Source organism: Mustelus asterias, chromosome 23 (assembly GCF_964213995.1).
Source record: "Mustelus asterias chromosome 23, sMusAst1.hap1.1, whole genome shotgun sequence".
NCBI lineage: Eukaryota > Metazoa > Chordata > Chondrichthyes > Carcharhiniformes > Triakidae > Mustelus > Mustelus asterias.
The window spans coordinates 12249805-12267697 of NC_135823.1; the positions used below are offsets into that span (position 1 = coordinate 12249805).

At 43.1% G+C, this 17893-nt stretch overlaps 2 non-coding genes across 2 annotated transcripts; one reads left to right on the plus strand and one right to left on the minus strand.

The window, feature by feature from the left end:
* The first annotated feature begins 8445 nt into the window (after positions 1 to 8445).
* Positions 8446 to 8517, plus strand: trnae-uuc (transfer RNA glutamic acid (anticodon UUC)). Its single transcript has one exon. It is a non-coding gene; the product is annotated as a tRNA-Glu (tRNA).
* Positions 8518 to 9615: 1098 nt separating this feature from the next.
* On the minus strand, positions 9616 to 9753 carry LOC144510974 (U4 spliceosomal RNA). The gene has a single exon (XR_013500724.1). It is a non-coding gene; the product is annotated as a U4 spliceosomal RNA (small nuclear RNA).
* Between the last annotated feature and the right edge of the window lie 8140 nt (positions 9754 to 17893).

Sequence of the window (17893 nt, forward strand, 5' to 3'; positions counted from 1 at the left end):
ACATAGTATACGGAATTCACTGTCAATCCATAATAGCAATTGAGAAGACACAAATATTTATCTTTGAAGGTTTGAGTTTTGTAAATGTAAATGCCCCCCCTTCTAAGCCCCTGTAAAAGGAACTTCTAAAAGCCATCAAAGTCCAGGATAGAAATTCTCAATCTTCTCTCATCCTGCTGCCTGGAGCAAGATGAATGCGCATGCTCCCTGCAGCCCATTGCCCATGTAAAGATGGCGGCCGTTAACTCGGGGCGTCCAGCTCAGGCAGCTGCTGCTGCGGTCCCGATTGGAGCGAAAGCGGCATCGAGCAGTTCTGAATCTGGTTTTACAGTCTCAACTGTGTGTTTACGAAGCTTCCCCGCCCATTCTGCCGCTTCAATTACCCTTCCACAATCGCCTGTTTAATTCCAGTTTTCGGAGCCGAAACACTACACTTCCGGCAGCAGAGGCATTCGCATAGCGCATGCACCACTCGGAACACATTTTGCGCATGCCCATTCAGAGTCCCGGGGTACATGAGCAGAGGCTCCTGTTGCGGGAACAGGGAATATTCTGATTGACTGGCAATGTTGGGGAAGATTTCTCCCGTTGAAGGATGCTGTTGTCCAATATAAAAATGTGTTTTGCAGCCATAGCAAGAAGGTATAAAGTTATCAAAATAACTAATGCAGCAACCAAAGTGCACAGGCACCTTAGTTCTGTCCTGGGTGTAATTAACAGCAGATCAAACCTCTATTGTAAAATGAACTCACTGGAGTTTCAGTTGGTGTCGTGAACAAGTGATTTCTTTTCTCCTGAGGCGGTACATTTAAACCATGTTGTGACAATAAAAATGCACTGACCGTAGATCTAGTCATTCGAACTTTTAAAACTGGAGTGTTAACAGGTGGGGAAACTGAATAAATCCCTTCACACCGGTGAAGTATCTGTATAGTCTCTCTCTCTCTCTCTCTACTGTCACTATGCTGCTGTGTCAGTAAATGGGAAGACTGAGTGAATCCCTTTCCACTTTCAGCTAGTGGGCATTCTTTTCACAGGGGGAATTTGTCGCCTTATTCATGGATTTCAATCCCTCTTGTAACACTGGTTGTGGTGGTGGCCAAGTGGTTTTGGCGATGGATTTGGAATCTATTGGTGTTTTCCCACGAAGGTTTGAACATCACCAACTGTGCTGCTCAGCATTCATTTCATTAGGTCACTCCAGAATTAGTTATTGGTTCAATGGAATCAAAACCTTGTAAAAATTCCCACCTGTTTTCCCTACTTCACTTCCATGTTCCTCCATTTCTGTTCAACTCGCCAAATTTCCAGCCAGACATGGAACAAAACTGAATCCAATTGGTCATTGTCATTTTTTGAGGTGTTTGTCTCTCCTCAGGCCTCTTGGTGTCTGTGCATCCATGTGATTCAGTTCCCCGAGAGGGGTGAACATATTTTTACCATCACAAACTGCATTCACTTATTTCATGAATCTTCATGGTAAATGCTACCGAAAATAAAGACAGGTTTGAAAGCTGTGAGAAAAAAACGATACTTTCTGGGGTTTTTTAAGTGCAGATTTCTTACTGACTCAGTACTTTTATGTTACACAGCGAAAGATGATTGAAACTTTTCACTGAACAATATTTAAATAGACAGTGGATTCATTCTGTGTGATGGTGAGTTCCAGTTCTATATCTGAAATCACAGCATCAATTGCTATCAGTTACTGTGAACCCAATATTTCTAATAGGTTGAATCTATTCATGCGTTTGATCTCTTTTATCTTAATTTTATTTGAAATGACTACTCATAAATGTATTTGTGCAGTAACTTGCTGAATAACAGCAGGGCTGGAAAAGTTTGGACAATATCATCTGGCAGCAAAAGGATACAAAGTAGAACTATGTTGGGAATATAAGTAGGTGCAGAAAAAGAGGGAACCTCCTTAGCTTGAGGTGGTCTCCCACTTCCAATCTTTCAGTTAGTACGTAAATTTACTAAACAAGTTTACTGATGAAATACCCCAAGCAATTTGGTCCAGTGCTTTCACCATCTGGGTTCAATTCCCCAGCTCGATGTTTTACAAAATGTTGTAACCCGCACCCAACTATCGGTTTGAAAAAGAGTCATATTACACTTAAAACTATAACTCTGTTTCACTCTTCACATTTGCTGCAAGATCTGCTGAGAACTTCCAACACCTTCTGTTTTTATTATATCAATTACTGGCTTTATCATATACATGAACACAAGAAATAGGAGCAGGAGTAGACCATTCAGCCCATCGAGCCTGCTCTACTTTTCAATACCATCCTAACTGATCTTGGGCTTCAACTCCATTTTCCAGCCAGCTCCTCATTTTGTTCAATTCCCTGAGAGACCAAAAACCTGCCTGAAATGTGTTCAATGATGCAGCATCCATCACTGTCTGGTGTAGAGAATTCCTAAGATTTTCAACTATTTGAGTGAAGTAATTTCTCCTTATTTTAGTCCTAAATGACCAGCCCCTCATCCTGAGACTGTGCTGTCCTCTTTTGGATTCCTCGACCAGTGGTAAATATCTCTCAGCATCCACCCTATCAAACCCAATCAGAATTGAATAAGATTTCATGTGATCACCTCTCATTCTTCTAAACTCCAGAGAATTTCAGCTCAATTTAATCAACCGCTCAACAGATGACAACCCTCTTATCCGAGGGACCAATCTGATGAAACTCATCGGTACCATTTCCAATGCAAGGATATCCTTTGTTAAATGTGGATTTCAAAACTGCACAGAATATTTCACATGTGGTCCCAAGAAAACCCTATACAACTGCAGCAAAACTACTTTATTCTTGCCTTCCAATTTGCTTGCAATAAAGACCAAAACGTAATTTCCCTTCATAATTATCTGCTGCACCTATATGCTAACTTTGTGCATTCCTTGCACAAACTAACGCAAGTTTCTTTGAATATCAACACAACTTTCTTACCTTTTCAAACATGTTGTGCCATTTCTATTTTTACGAAGATGAGAACATCTATTCACCCGATCTGTCATCTTTGATGATCACTCATCAAAGATGTCTATATCTCCTCCCAGTCTTTCTGTGTTTTCCCTACTGCTTCCATCAGCTAAATTTTGCATGCAGGTTCCAGTGTGAACTGAACTTGTGACCCCTGATTTACAAGGCCAGTGCTCTAACCACTGAGATATGGAGCCAATTGCTGTACATATTGCGGAGTAGGTGTGGCATTTTCAGTGAACTGAGGAACAGGTTGGGTTTTCAGATAGGAAATGTTTGATGGATGTGGAAATGCCTGAGATGTAGAGCGGGACGTTAAAAGATGCAACTTGAAAGTGGCATAATTTGATATGTGTGTCGTGTGTGTGTTGTGTGATTGATTCTTCTTCAGAGTTCTTCAGGTATTGGAAGTTCATCCAGCTGGAAGATTAACCTTGTTTCTCCATTCACAGATGCTACGAGGCGTGTTTTCATTAAATGAAGAATTAAACAAAATTAAACACTCTGTGACTGGGTATTGAACCCGAAGCCACTGTGCCAAATATTGATCACTAGACCCTCAGGGAAGTTGATGTGAGAGATTTGCAATGAGTGGATCATCTCTGTACCCATTGCTTCATTTCCAATAACTTTCACTAAAGACAAAGTCACAATGAGGAATGACGGGAGGAGTACATCACAGGAATTCAACTTCAGTTAGAAAATATCAGTCCATCCCCTGGGCTGGGAATACAGTCTCAATATTTGCAATCCTGCTGCTAAAATTGATCCTGTGTCCGCGTGTGTGCTCTCTACAGGAGCAACTCCACTCCTTCACCCCAACGACTGTTTATATTGGTACTGTCTCTCCTCGTTGTTCCAGCCAAAAATGACACAGCACACAGTCCTGCATTCAATCTGAGCGGTTCAACTTCAGTGTAAAGCACTCTGGGACAATTAGGCAAGAACTAAAATGACAGGCTGCAGTTTGAAAGACAGAGACAAACAGGTTGCAACCTTTTCATCTCCAGGATGACAGAGACTTTCTGGTCACACTGGGTTGTTTACCAGACATAAGGGCACCGTGACCCCTTATTTGTGACCTATGTGCCTCCAGCACCTACAGACATGGCCGTTGGGTACACAATCAGAGACCGGTGTGGCAGCACCTGATTGGACTCTTATTGATCAGAGAGATCAAGTGATCAAAGGTGAGTGTTGTGTGATTGATTCTTCTTCAGAGTTCTTCAGGTGTTAGAAGTTCATCCAGCTGGAAGATTAACCTTGTTTCTCCCTTCACAGATGCTACGAGGCGTGTTTTCATTAAATGAAGAATTAAAGAAAATTAAACACTCTGTGACTGAGTATCAAACCCGAAGCCACTGTGCCAAATATTGATCACTGGACCCTCAGGGAAGTTGATGTGAGAGATTTGGAATGAGTGGATCATCTCTGTACCCATTGCTTCATTTCCAATAACTTTCACTAAAGACAAAGTCACAATGAGGAATGACGGGAAGAGTACATCACAGGAATTGAACTTCAGTTAGAAAATATCGGTCCATCCCCTGGGCTGGGAATACAATCTCAATATTTGCAATCCTGCTGCTAAAATTGATCCTGTGTCCGCGTGTGTGCTCTCTACAGGAGCAACTCCACTCCTTCACCCCAATGACTGTTTATATTGGTACTGTCTCTCCTCGTTGTTCCAGCCAAAAATGACACAGCACACAGTCCTGCATTCAATCTGAGTGGTTCAACTTCAGGGTAAAGCCCTCTGGGACAATTGGGCAAGAACTAAAATGATAGGCTGCAGTTTAAAAGACAGAGACAAACAGGCTGAAACCCTTTCATCTCCAGGATGAAAGAGACTTTCTGGTCATACTGGGTTGTTTACCAGACATAAGGACACCGTGACCCCTTATTTAGGAGGGAGGTATGTGACCTATGTGCCTTCAGCGCCTACTGACATGGGTACAGAACCAGAGATTGGTGTGGCAGCACCTGATTGGACTCTTATCGATCAGAGTGATCAAGTCCTGATCAGTTGATTGGCAATGACCAACAGGGTATAAAGGGTGCTGCGCAACCAGGAATCTCTCTCTTCCTCTCTCTTTCTTTCGCTCTCTCTCTCTCTCTTTCTCTCTCTGACCCCACGAACGAGCTACAACAACAGTGAACATCGCCAGTAACAACCAGCACGAGGAGAGCCACCACACCCGAGAAGGAAGGAAGAACAGAGCCAGAGTGCCAGACCAGACCAAAGGACCAGACTACGTGGAGGACAACCGAGACCAATGCACAGATAAAGGCCAATATCTGCCTGGGTACTTGCCAGTCACACAAAGTTACGTTAAGGTCTTATATTGGACTTGAATTCTAGTATTTTCCTGTCAGATAACTTATCATTGGTTGGGTGGGTGATTATTGATTGTGTGGGTTTAAATAAATATTGGTTGTACTAATAAGACGTCTACTTGTAGTTATTTGTCCACCATATAAGGGTTAAAACAGACTGTGCGGCAGATAAGAGGCAACAACATGCAGATTGAACCATGTTCATTGGTGTCTGTTTTTGCTGATGTTAATGACTCCAACCCAGTTAGAAGGATTTATATATTGGATAAAGTCAAATAAATCAGCTTTGTCTTTTTTAATATCTTTTTGTCTTTTTAATATCTTTTTTAATATCTCTAACATGAGTTAGTTCCTAGTTCTACCTCTATATGTGGTACCAATGTGAACCACGATAACTAGACAATCCCTACCACTCCCTCCATTGCAAATTTCTCTCCAACTCTGAGCAGATGTCCATGACCTTGGCACCGGGCAAGCAACACAGCTGTCTGGTCTTTCAACCTTTGCTGCAGTGGACAGTGTCAATGCGCCTCCCTACACTGTCCCCATTACCAGTGTGTTCTTTTTTTCTCCCCCCATTTGAATGCTTTCCTTTACCTTGTTTGCATGGTTAGTTTCTTCCTGCACCCTGCAGTCTGATTTCATATAAACAAGCTGAGAGATCATCAAAGCAATTGGACAAATTCAGAGTCTGCCACTCCTACACTCATGTCCTTTGGGCCGCTGTACTTTTCTTTGTTCCTTGTTCTATAAAATACACAGAAAGTCGTCAAAGAGCAGGGGAATGAGGACAGAGTTGAAGTTTCATCAGAATGGTATTTTTATAACTGCAAAATCCTGAGATGGAGAGAAGGGACTTTAATCTAAATGTGTATCAGTCCCTTTTCAGTGATGAATGTCTGCCGTGTGTTGCCTTGAAAGTTTCAAGGAGCCGCAGTGTGGGGGTTGGTGGGTTTTGGAAATTGGAAGTTACACATGAGCAGCTTATGGGACCATTTCACCTTTGAACATCTAATGTTCCAGATAACAGCAATGTTGTCATTGGCTGAAAGAGTCACTCGAGTTCCATTTAAACATGGCATTTTGTCCGAAAAACTCGTTTTGTGTATTTAAAAAAGCTGAACTGAAAACAAAGCGCAAGGTTAGCAGTGACCGGTGAGGTTAAAATATCTGCCGCTGTCTTCTCTGGTGGTGTATCAGTTAGGATTTGGCGCTCTCACTGTCTTGCTTCAGGTTCAATTCCCTTGTCAGGGAGTGAAGATTTATTACTCTCGGGCAGCACACAAATTTAGGGGAGCTGGAATTCCTTCCTCATCTAAAAGAGGAGCGATACTGGTGCCAGTTCGAACAGCAGGAGGAAAATTCCATTCCGTTCCACAGCCCTGTGAATTGTCCACATCAATTTATATTTACCTTGCCTCTGCTGGCTCTTTCTGGCAAAATAAATAATGATACATTCTACTGCATTAAATCTGAGCCATGATATGTTCGATCAAAGGTATTTCATGAAGTTTAAACTAAATCAATTGAAAGTTTAAAAGCAGAGAGATTTGATCCCATGCCTCCACAGAACCTGAATTCGTTGCCGTGGACCACTCGTCAGTTATCCCAGCAGAAAGAACATTACTGTCATGGCTGCAATTGCCAGTGAACAGAAACAATGGAGTAGGATTGGGCCAAATGTCCCATTGAGCCTCATCCACAACTGAATAAGATTATAGTGGATTCACAGCCGCAAATATTTCCCACCCAATCCCGACATCCCTTCATTGCCTCAGTGTTCACAAATCTCTCAACCTCAGCCTTCAATGTCCTCATCGACTTAAGACCACGGACCTCTGGGCTACAAAATTCCAGAGCTCAAGTTATCAAACCAAAACCCATCTAAACCAAGCCCGCCGTGTGCACGGGAAATAAACTAACAAGTCTCATAACTTGGCCAATACAAGAAGGAGACACCAGCAAAATGCAGACTCATTCGGGATTTGAACCGGGATCTCGCACAAATGCATTGTTTACAACACTCAAAGCGAGAACATATCCCTAGACCAATGAGCCGTTTCAAACGAAAATGCTTTTATTGCCCTTCAAAACCGACCCGACATCTGCAACGAAGTTTGAAAATGCTGAAAAGACCCAGAAGTCGGGCAGCGTATGTGCACAGGGAAACAAAGCTTATCTGTAAGCCCCACGAGTTTCCATTTAACACAGGGAAAGCTTAGAAATGTGAGAAGTTTTAAAAGAAGTGATATTCAGGAGGAAGAAAACATAACATCAGGAAAGGGCTTTGAGTATTAAAACAGCCTAAGGCTCTGATAGGGTGGAAGTCAGGAGAGATTAAAAAGGAAAACACTTTGCGGCCTATGGATTCGGGTGAGGGAAACAGAGAATCAGTTAATGATTACACCACAGAATGAGATCATTCCACAAGTTCTTTGAAGGCGTCACATGAGCTGTGGATAAAGGGAACCGATGGATGTACTGTACCTAGATTTCCAGAAGGTATATGATAAACTGCCACATCAAACGTTACTGCAGAAAATAAAATTTCATTGTGCAGGGTGTAATGTATTGACCTGGATTGGAGAGCTAACAGGAAAGAGAGTTGCTTTCATTGGGGAATTATCTGGTCGGCAGCTTGTGACGAATGATGTGCCACAGCCATTGGGTGCTGGGACCTCAACGTTTTACAATTATTTAAAAGATGAAAGTATGATTGCTAAATTTACTGACGACAGAAAGAAATGAAAGCGACAGAAACAGAAAGAGATTTGATATACCAGTGTTGAGAGTTTGATTTGTGTCAGTCATTTAGAGTGATGGATGTCTGCCGTGTGTTGCCTCGTAATTTCACAGGAGTTGCAGTGATGAGGTTGGTGAGGTTTGGAAATTGAAAGTTGCGCATGAGCGGCTTGTGGGACTATTCCGCCTCACTAGCAATTTCATGTTCCAGTTAACAATATCCGTGTTTCTATTGGCTAAGAATTCAATTTTGCTCAATCTAAACAAGACAATTTGAAGGAGAAACTTGTTTCTGGTGAAAAAATAAGTCTGAAATGAAAATAAAGGGCAAAGGTTTCATGTATCAGTTAGCTTTTTGATAACGCTTGCAGCGTTTTCCCTGGTGGTCTAGTGGTTAGGATTCGGCGCTTTCACCGCCGCGGCCCGGGTTCGATTCCCGGTCAGGGAAATTAGTTTATTGTTGAGCAGCAACCATTAATTAATTAGTGGTCAGTACCAATAAGGGAGATGTACTGTTTTACGTTTGAGTTGGAAATGTCATGTACGTTTGAGTTGGAAGTGTCATGTTCAGCAGATCAAGAACAGGAAAAGGACAGTGATAGGCTGCAAAGCGCTGACATTAAAGATGATAATACAAGGTAAAATCTGGCTAATAATGCGGCAGATTTTATTGTTTCCACTGACACAAATATTTCTCAGATCTGGGTCCAAATCTGGTGCTGAATGATTTTTAAAAAACTTCTCGCTGAATTAAGCACTATACTCTCTTATTCCAGTGGAGTGGGGGGCAGTTTTCATTCAGAAACCAGCAACTGTGAGATTAACAAAGCAGGGTGGAAAAATACTCAGTTTGAACGGTAACACCCATGGATTCGGTGAAGGAAACAGAGAGTCACATAATGATTACAGCACGGAATGAGACCATTCTCAAGCTCTTTGGAGGAGTTAAAGTGATGTGGATCAAGGGGAACAGGTGGATGAACTGAACCTAGATTTCCAGAAGGTATATGATAAACTGTCACATCAAAGGTTACTGCGGAAATTAAAACTTCATTGTGCAGGGTGCAATGTATTGGCCTGGATTAGAGATTGGAGAGCTAACAGGAAAGAGGGTTGCCATCATTGGGGAATTATCTGGTCGGCGCTATGTGACGAATGATGTGCCACAGTGTTTGGTGCTGGGACCTCAACGTTTTACAATTATGTAAAAGATGAAAGTATGTTTGCTAAATTTACTGACGACACAAAGAAATGATGTGGAGATGCCGGCGTTGGACTGGGGTGAGCACAGTATGAAGGCTCACAACACCAGGATAAACGCCAACAGGTTTATTTGGAGTTACGAGCTTTCGGAGCGCTGCTCCTTCATCAGCCAACGACGCCCACATCCAGTAAAATGAATATTTAAAAATGTATTTAGTAATTCCCATAATGATAAAATTCTACTTACACTTCCATTAAACACTGAATGTTTTATTATCGGCAAGATGCTAGCTTGCCTATCGAATATTCACTTGATTTTCCAGTTTTTCATATATAAACAGTCTCTGAACAGACTCTCAAAAATTGCTGCTGTTGACTTTATTACAAGTCACCGTAGCGGCGTATTTGGAAAAACTTTCAATAGTAATAATCACGCCTCAGTTAAATCTCATTAGTTACAAGAATACGACTGCATAAAAGCTAATAATGGTTTCCTGACAAGTGATGGTCTATCAAACCTAATCTCTTCACACTTTTGGTGAGTAAAATGAATTGAATTCTGCGCATTGCGCATTCTTACAAAGAATTAACTTTATCAATGTTAGGTTATTTGCTGAAATTCCATTGGAAAATTGAAACTTATTTGTCTGCCATAATGAGAATGAGAAGGTACGGATTATGGGATGGGAATATGGCAATCTTACCTGTGCAGTTTTGTGAAATTAAATTATATCTTGTTCGCAGGGAGCATGTGTTGGAGCTCCCCAGAGGATTGTTTAAACGGTTGAGTTAACCTCAATCTTGTTTCTTGTAAAGCCTCCATGTCATTCTGCAAGTTCCCACGCCATATCTGTTCTGATGATGCCACCTTCGAAAACAGCGCTTTGGGAATGTCTGACCAACCACCCGCACCTCTGCTCTAACCTCATAGGGCCATAGAGTCTTACAGCACTGAAAAAGGCCCTTCAGCCCATTGTGTATGCGCTGCACATCAAGCACCTATCTATTCTCAGCCCAATTTCCAGCACTTGGTCTGTAGCTTTGTATATTAAGGCATTTCAAGTCCATATTTAAATACTCCTTAAATGCTGTGAGTATTTCCGCTTCTATCATCCTTTAAGGCAGTGAATTCCAAATTCCCACCACCCTCTGGGGGAAACGTTTTTCTTCGCATCTCCTCTAAACCTCCTGCTCCTTAACTTGAATCTATGGGCCCTTCCTCTCCACCCTACTTATGTCCCTCATAATTTCATACACCCCAATCAGCTTCCCCCTCAGCTTTCTTTGCTCCAAGGAAAACAACCCCAGCCTATCCTTTCTCTCTTGATGGCTGAAATGCTCTAGCCAAGGCAAAATCCTGGTTAATCCCCTGTGCACCTTCTCTAGTAAACTCATTTATTTCCTATAGTGTGGTGACCAGAAGTGCCCACAGTGCTCTAGCTCTGGACTACCTAGTGTTTTCTACAGCTCCATTATAACCTGCCTGCTCTTATATTCAATATCTTTCCAGCCCTCCCAGAATGATGATAGGGTCCTCCTTCTCCTCACTTTTCACTCATCAGCCTCTGCAATCAATGGATCATCCTCCACCATTTCCGCCAACTACAGCGTGATGCCTCCAATGAGAAGAATGAGTTTAGAAGAATGAAGGGACATCTAATTGGTTCAAATCCAAGTGCCCTCTTTTGTGATTTTTTTTTGTATTGGTTCCATGTTAAAAAATGGCTGCACTGCAGAAAGCCCATGATTGGTTTCACCGTGGCATGTGCTGGGCTGGTCCAGAACGGCGCTATATCAATGCAAACATGTGATTCTTTAATTATCTTCAATCCCAGCCCTTTTGCGAATGACCCTCGTCAGTGGAAACAGTTTCTCCCGATCTGTTCTATCAAATCACCCGTCCCCATCCCAGAATATTGAAAGCTCCGTTTCATCATCTTTGCTCTAAAGAGAACCATCCCCATTAATATAACTTCCCCACAAAACTGCATTTCCTCACCCCTGGACATGATGCAAGGCGGAGGATTGGGAGAAGATTTTGGAAATACTGTCACTTGGCATGTGGGTAAAATGGAGAAGGAACCAAACCGGGAAACCCAAACTCCAGCTTTGTGAATCTTTAGAAACTCTTTGGGAACCGGAATCAGAGGAGAATGAAGAGTGAACTCTTCGAGTGAGCAGAGACAGTCAGGGCACCGTTCCCTTCTTTAAGAGGCTGGAACATTGACTCTGATGTTGTCAGAGAAATTAATTGATCGGGGACGTTGAAAGGATTCTCGTTACTGCACATCTGAAATTCAAACCTAATATCAGCTTCGGGACAATCAGAATACTTGGTTACAGACAAGACACAGACAGGCTTGAAGGGAGATGGCACCTGTTGTAGGAGAGCCGGTTCCCGTTAAAATGGATGTGTCTGCAATGGGTGGGCTTAGACTATTTCACTTAACTTGTGTCTGCATCTACCACATCAGAAATCCATTTAATTATTCCATTCTAATAAACCCTCTAATTATTCTCTCTTCTTCAGTTCCACAGTGAGTGAGACTGGGAAAACCAGCAATATTCCAGCCCCACACGGTCCAAACATCGCCTGCCAGCAGAAAGCACTGGCGACTTTGCTGGGTGAATTTTCTAAGAAACGATGAAGAGTAAGTATTCAACATTTTGATTGATACCCAACTCAGTTCACATTCAACAATGAACTTGAATTCGGAAACTTCAGAGCAGTGAGTTTTGACAATGATTCTGCCCCGGTTAGCACCTAAAACCTGCGCAAATATAAACTGAATGTGATAACCCCTTCAAAACCCAAAGCCCGCTCAGGATAAAAGCGACTAGTCTAGAAGGTCAAACCGTGCAGTCTGATTGAACTTCAGAACCTGTTTTGTGGAAGTACAATTCGGCTGAAACCCTTATTCTTGCGGCAGAGAAATTGATTTCAAATTAGAATCAGCAAATGACATTTGTGCCAATTTTTGTCTCTGTCGCAATAACTGATCATTTTGCAGAATATCATTTAATACTTAAGACGTGTAAATGCAGTTAGACTGTGAGATAATGTTTTCTGTCAATAGTTAACAACTAACGGGGATGAGGTAACTTTTCCTCACACTGATGAGTAAGTTTGAACACTGTTATTGTCCCATTTCAAACAAGAGACCTTTCACATGTTCGGTGACTGCATTAAATATCACACTTCAGAAACAGATAAAACATGGTTCTGAATAAAATCACACTGCACAGTTCGACATTCTAGCCGGTTCCAGGATTAAAGCATTGCTTCTGTAGTGTAGTGATTGTCACATGCACTTAACACACGAAAGGTACCCGGTTCGAAAGCGGGCGGAAACATTTGTACATTCTTTTAACCTCAGAGTGAGGAGAAAAAAAAACAAACGTTCACGTTTATTTTTGAATACTAACTGAATACAGTATTTTGCACTGTTGCATTTCCCCTCCCCCTCCACAGCTCTGTACACATTCAAGCCCGACGAATATTTTTCACTGACTCCCGTTTCCACCTCTGACGGTTCAGAAAGCTTCGCTCAAACATGCACATTCCGGCTGATTGCTGTAGATTTGTGTCAGATTATTAAAAGCTCCAGCAGCACCACCTCCGTTAAAAACAGTCACGCTGAGCCACATTTCATACGGAGAAACAAACCCATCAATGATTCTCTCTTCCCCGGCTCCACAGTGAGTGAGACAGGGACAAGCAGCAGAATTTTACCCCGCACTCTCCAATCTCCTGCCAGCAGAAAGTCGTGACTGCAGAAGAATCTCACAACACCAGGTTAAATTCCAACAGGTTTATTTGGTAGCACCAGATTTCGGAGCGCTGCCCCTTCATCAGGTGAGCGCTGTCCCTTCACCCGATGAAGGATCAGCGCTCCGAAATCTCGTGCTACCAAATAAATCTGTTGGACTTTAACCTGGTGTTGTGAGACTTCTTATGTGCCTACCCCAGTCCAAAGCTGGCATCTCCACAGCAGAAGAATCTATACGTTGTTTTACAATCAGAGTGAGGATGAATAATTTATTGTAGAAGATGAACTGATTACAGTCTTTTTCACTATATTTTACACTTCCTCATCCCTCCACAGTTCTGCACACACTCAAACCCAACAGAATATCTTTCACTGACGCCCGTTTCCAGTTCTCACTGTTTAGAAAGTTTCTCTCAAACCTGCACATTCAGGCTTTTTTATTTTGTTCATTCGTGCAACATGGGCATCGCTGGCCGGCACTTGTTGCTCAACCCAGTTGAGAGTCAACCACGTTGCTGTGGCTCTGGAGTCACATGTAGGCCAGACCAGGTTAGGACTGCAGATTTCCTGCTCTAAAAGACATTAGTGAACCAGATGTTTTTTTTCCTTACAATCGACAATGGTTTCATGGATTAATAATCAGTGGATCCTTAATTCCAGATTTTATTTCATGAATTCAAATTCCACCACCTGCCGAGGCGGTTCCCGAGCTGGTTTAGCGATAATACCACTCGGCCATCGTCTCACCTAAAACATCTTCTCCAGGTGAGGCTTGAGCTCACAACATCGGCATAGCCCGCTGCTGCAATGCTGCATAAGTACCGCGCGCCAACGGATTTCGCCACTGGAACACGATGTCCCATTGTTTTGCGTCAGATTGTGAAATGCTGCAGCAGCGTCTCTTCCGTTAACAGTTACTCGAAGTCACATTTCAGATGGGGAAACAATCTCTTCAATCATTCCCTCTTCCCCGGCTCCACAGTGAGTGAGACAGGGACAAGAAGCAGGATTTTATCCCGCCCTCTCCAATCACCCGCTGCCAGCAGAAAGTGGCGACTGCAGCTTCAATCAGCGGGTTACTGCCCATCCCTGGGACAAAAAATACTCCAACACGGGTCACACCTCCCACACACCGAGCACAGGCTCAGGAAAATGCAGGTAGATTATATCCCGTTCACTAAACCTCCCAGCAGAATTTACACAATAACAGTGAGTGAGTCGCAAATCAAAGTCACACCAACTTTCCAAAACTGTTCAGTGACAAATGCATTCATTTGATTGAAAAGCTGTGTGTTGTGAATCTGAAAATGAGCATCATGGTGAAGTCAGTAAAAATATCTCTGAGGCTGGTATGAGTCAAAATACAGTAAGGCTTTATTCTCACAAGCTTGAGGGAGAACCTGACCCCTTGAAAGCGGAAGCCAAAGTTCTCTCTGAACACAAGAAGCATGGACATTTATACATCAGGGTTCCCAATACAAGCCATAAAGGAAAGTCCAGTTAACAGTCCTTGATCATAAATTATAGTTCCTTTAACAGCTTCTGATAGTCTCTGGATCATGGTTAGAGACTATCAGGTATCCTTGGGTCATAAAGCACAATTCTCCTGGTAGTTGTAGTCAAGTTGCAACCTCTGGTCCCCGCTCTTCCCGCGGCTTTGCCTTTGAAGTGACTGTGTGCGATTGCAGCTGTCCCAGTGGGAGTCCTCCGTCAAACGGCCATTCTCGCACCCTACTATTTGGTAGCTGCTTCCTTTGTTTAAATCATAGACAAGCCTATGGGAAAGAAAGACTTACAACCCAACATCTATATTTAACTGTCTGTTTTATCAGAATGATATAAACAAGCGAGGGAACCATGAACAAATGGCTTATACTACTAAAGGTTAAAGATGAAAGACATGAACAAATGGCTTATACTACTAAAAGTAAAAGATGAAACCAAGAACAAATGGCTTGTGCTACTACCAGGAGCAATATAAACAAAGGGGAGACTAGCCATAAGGAAGGGTTATGTTTGTGATACATTCCAGGTACAAAGTTCAACCTTTTAGGTACAAAATACGTTGAGTACAAACAAAACATTAACCCTTTTTCCCTTCTTCAATTGGATTTGTGTTAGTGACTTGTTTCCTACTGTTTGGCCGTCCGGTTTGCAATTCCATTTGCATTGGACATTGAAGCGAATCTCATTTCAAAATGAGAACACAAAGCAGGAAAACATTAAATCCAGGAACAAATCCTGAGGAAAATGAATCACAATGTTTGCAAGGAGCTGTGGATGATGTTATTGGTGATTGAATGGAAAGTATTCGAGACCTGGGCTTCTGGTGGTCAACTCTCTTCCCTCCCATTGCATTCAGTTCTCTCTGTGATAAGAGACATGGATTCGTTTCACCTGCATGCCTGGAGGGGAAAGGGAAGAACAACAACACCACAGCAACACCGATCAAAATAACCAAAAGGATTTGGATAGGATTGTAAACGGTGTGGTCACGCTGTAGATCAAGAGCAGGTTTTGCAGAAATAGAATTGGGATGGGATCTGTAGCGAACTCACTGGCGCCCTAGTTTAGGGTATCTTTAGCTGTGGCTATCGTAGTCTCTGTGGCGCAAATGGTCAGCGCTGTGATCCGAGTGGTTGGTGTTTCAAAACCATGATGTGGAGATGCCGGCATTGGACTGGGGTAAACATAGTAAGAAGTTTAACAACACCAGGTTAAAGTCCAACAGGTTTATTTGGTAGCAAAAGCCACAAGCTTTCGGAGCGCTGCTCCTTCGTCAGGTGAGTGGGAATTCTGTTCACAAACAGGGCATATAAAGACACAAACTCAATTTACAGAATAATGGTTGGAATGCGAATACTTACAGCTAATCAAGTCTTAAAGGTACAAACAATGTGAGTGGAGAGAGCACCAAGACAGGTCAAAGAGATGTGTATTGTCTCCAAACAGGACAGCCAGTGTAATTCTGCAAGTCCAGGCAAGCTGTGGGGATTACAGATAGTGTGACATGAACCCAATATCCCGGTTGAGGCCGTCCTCATGTGTACAGAACTTGGCTACCAGTTTCTGCTCAGCGACTCTGCGCCGTCGGGTGTCGTGAAGGCCACCTTGGAGAACGCTTACCCGAATATCAGAGGCCGATCAGTGGCATGAAAACTTCCCCCTAATATTTCCCCTGTACCTACACCTCAGCACCTTAAACCTGTGTCCTCTCGTAGCAGCCGTTTCCACCCTGGGAAAAAGCCTCTGAGAGTCCACCCGATCTATGCCCCTCAACATCTTATATACCTCTATTAGGTCTCCTCTCATCCTACGTCTCTCCAAGGAGAAAAGACCGAGCTCCCTCAGCCTATTCTCATAAGGCATGCCACTCAATCCAGGCAACATCCTTGTAAATCTCCTCTGCACTCTTTCAATCTTTTTCACATCCTTCCTGTAATGAGGCGACCAGAACTGAGCACAGTACTCGAAGTGGGGTCTGACGAGGGTCTTATATGGCTGCATCATTATCCCCGGACTCCTAAACTCAATCCCTCGATTGATAAAGGCCAGCACACCATAACGCCTTCTTAACCACCTCCTCCACCTGTGGGGCCGATTTTAGAGTCCTATGGACCCAGACCCCAAGGTCCTTCTGATCCTCTACAGTAGTAAGAGTCTTTCCCTTTATATTGTACTCCTTCATCCCATTTGACCTGCCAAAATGGACCACTACGCATTTATCTGGGTTGAAGTTCGTCTGCCACTTCTCCGCCCAGTCTTGCATCCTATCTATGTCCCTCTGTAACTTCTGACATCCCTCCAGACTATCCACAACCCCACCAACCTTCGTGTTGTCGGCAAACTTACCAACCCATCCCTCCACTTCCTCATCCAGGTCATTTGTGAAAATGACAAACAGCAAGGGTCCCAGAACAGATCCCTGGGGCACACCACTGGTGACTGACCTCCATTTAGAAAAAAATACATCTATACACACTCTCTGCCTCCTTTTGGGCAAGCCAGTTCTGGATCCACAGGGCAGCAGCCCCTTGGATCCCATGCCCTCTCACTTTTTCTAGAAGCCTTGCATGGGGGACCTTATCAAACACCTTGCTAAAATCCATATAAACCACATCTACCGCTTTCCCTTTGTCAATGTGTTTAGTCACATTTTCGAAGAACTCCACCAGGCTCATAAGGCACGATCTGCCTTTGACAAAGCCATGCTGAGTATTCTTCAGCATACTAAACATCTCCAAATGCTCATAAATCTTGTCCCTCAGGATCTTCTCCATCAGCTTACCAACCACTGAGGTTAGACTCACCGGTCGGTAATTTCCTGGGCTATCCCTATTCCCCTTCTTGAAAATAGGAACCACATCCGCAATCCTCCAATCCTCCGGCACCTCTCCCGTCTCCATCGACGGTGCAAAGATCATCGTCAGAGGCTCTGCAATCTCGTCCCTCATCTCCCACAGTAACCTGGGGTACATCCCATCTGGACCCAGCGACTTATCTATCTTGATGCCATTCAAAGATTCCAGCACAACCTCTTTGTTAAAGTCCACATACTCAATCTTTTCAGTCCACCGCAAGCCCACAGTACATCCACCCATGTCCTTCTCCTCTGTGAAAACCGAGGCAAAATACTCATTAAGCACCTCTGCCATTTCTACTGGTTCCGTACTGATTTTCCCGCCTTCACCTTTTGTAGGCCCTATTCCTTCATGTCTCATCCTTTTGCTCTTCACATATTTATAGAACGCCTTAGGGTTTTCCTTAATTCTACTTGCCAAGGCCTTCTCGTGACCCCTTCTGGCTCTCCTAATTTCCTTCTTTAGTCTCTTCCTACAAGCCGTATACTCA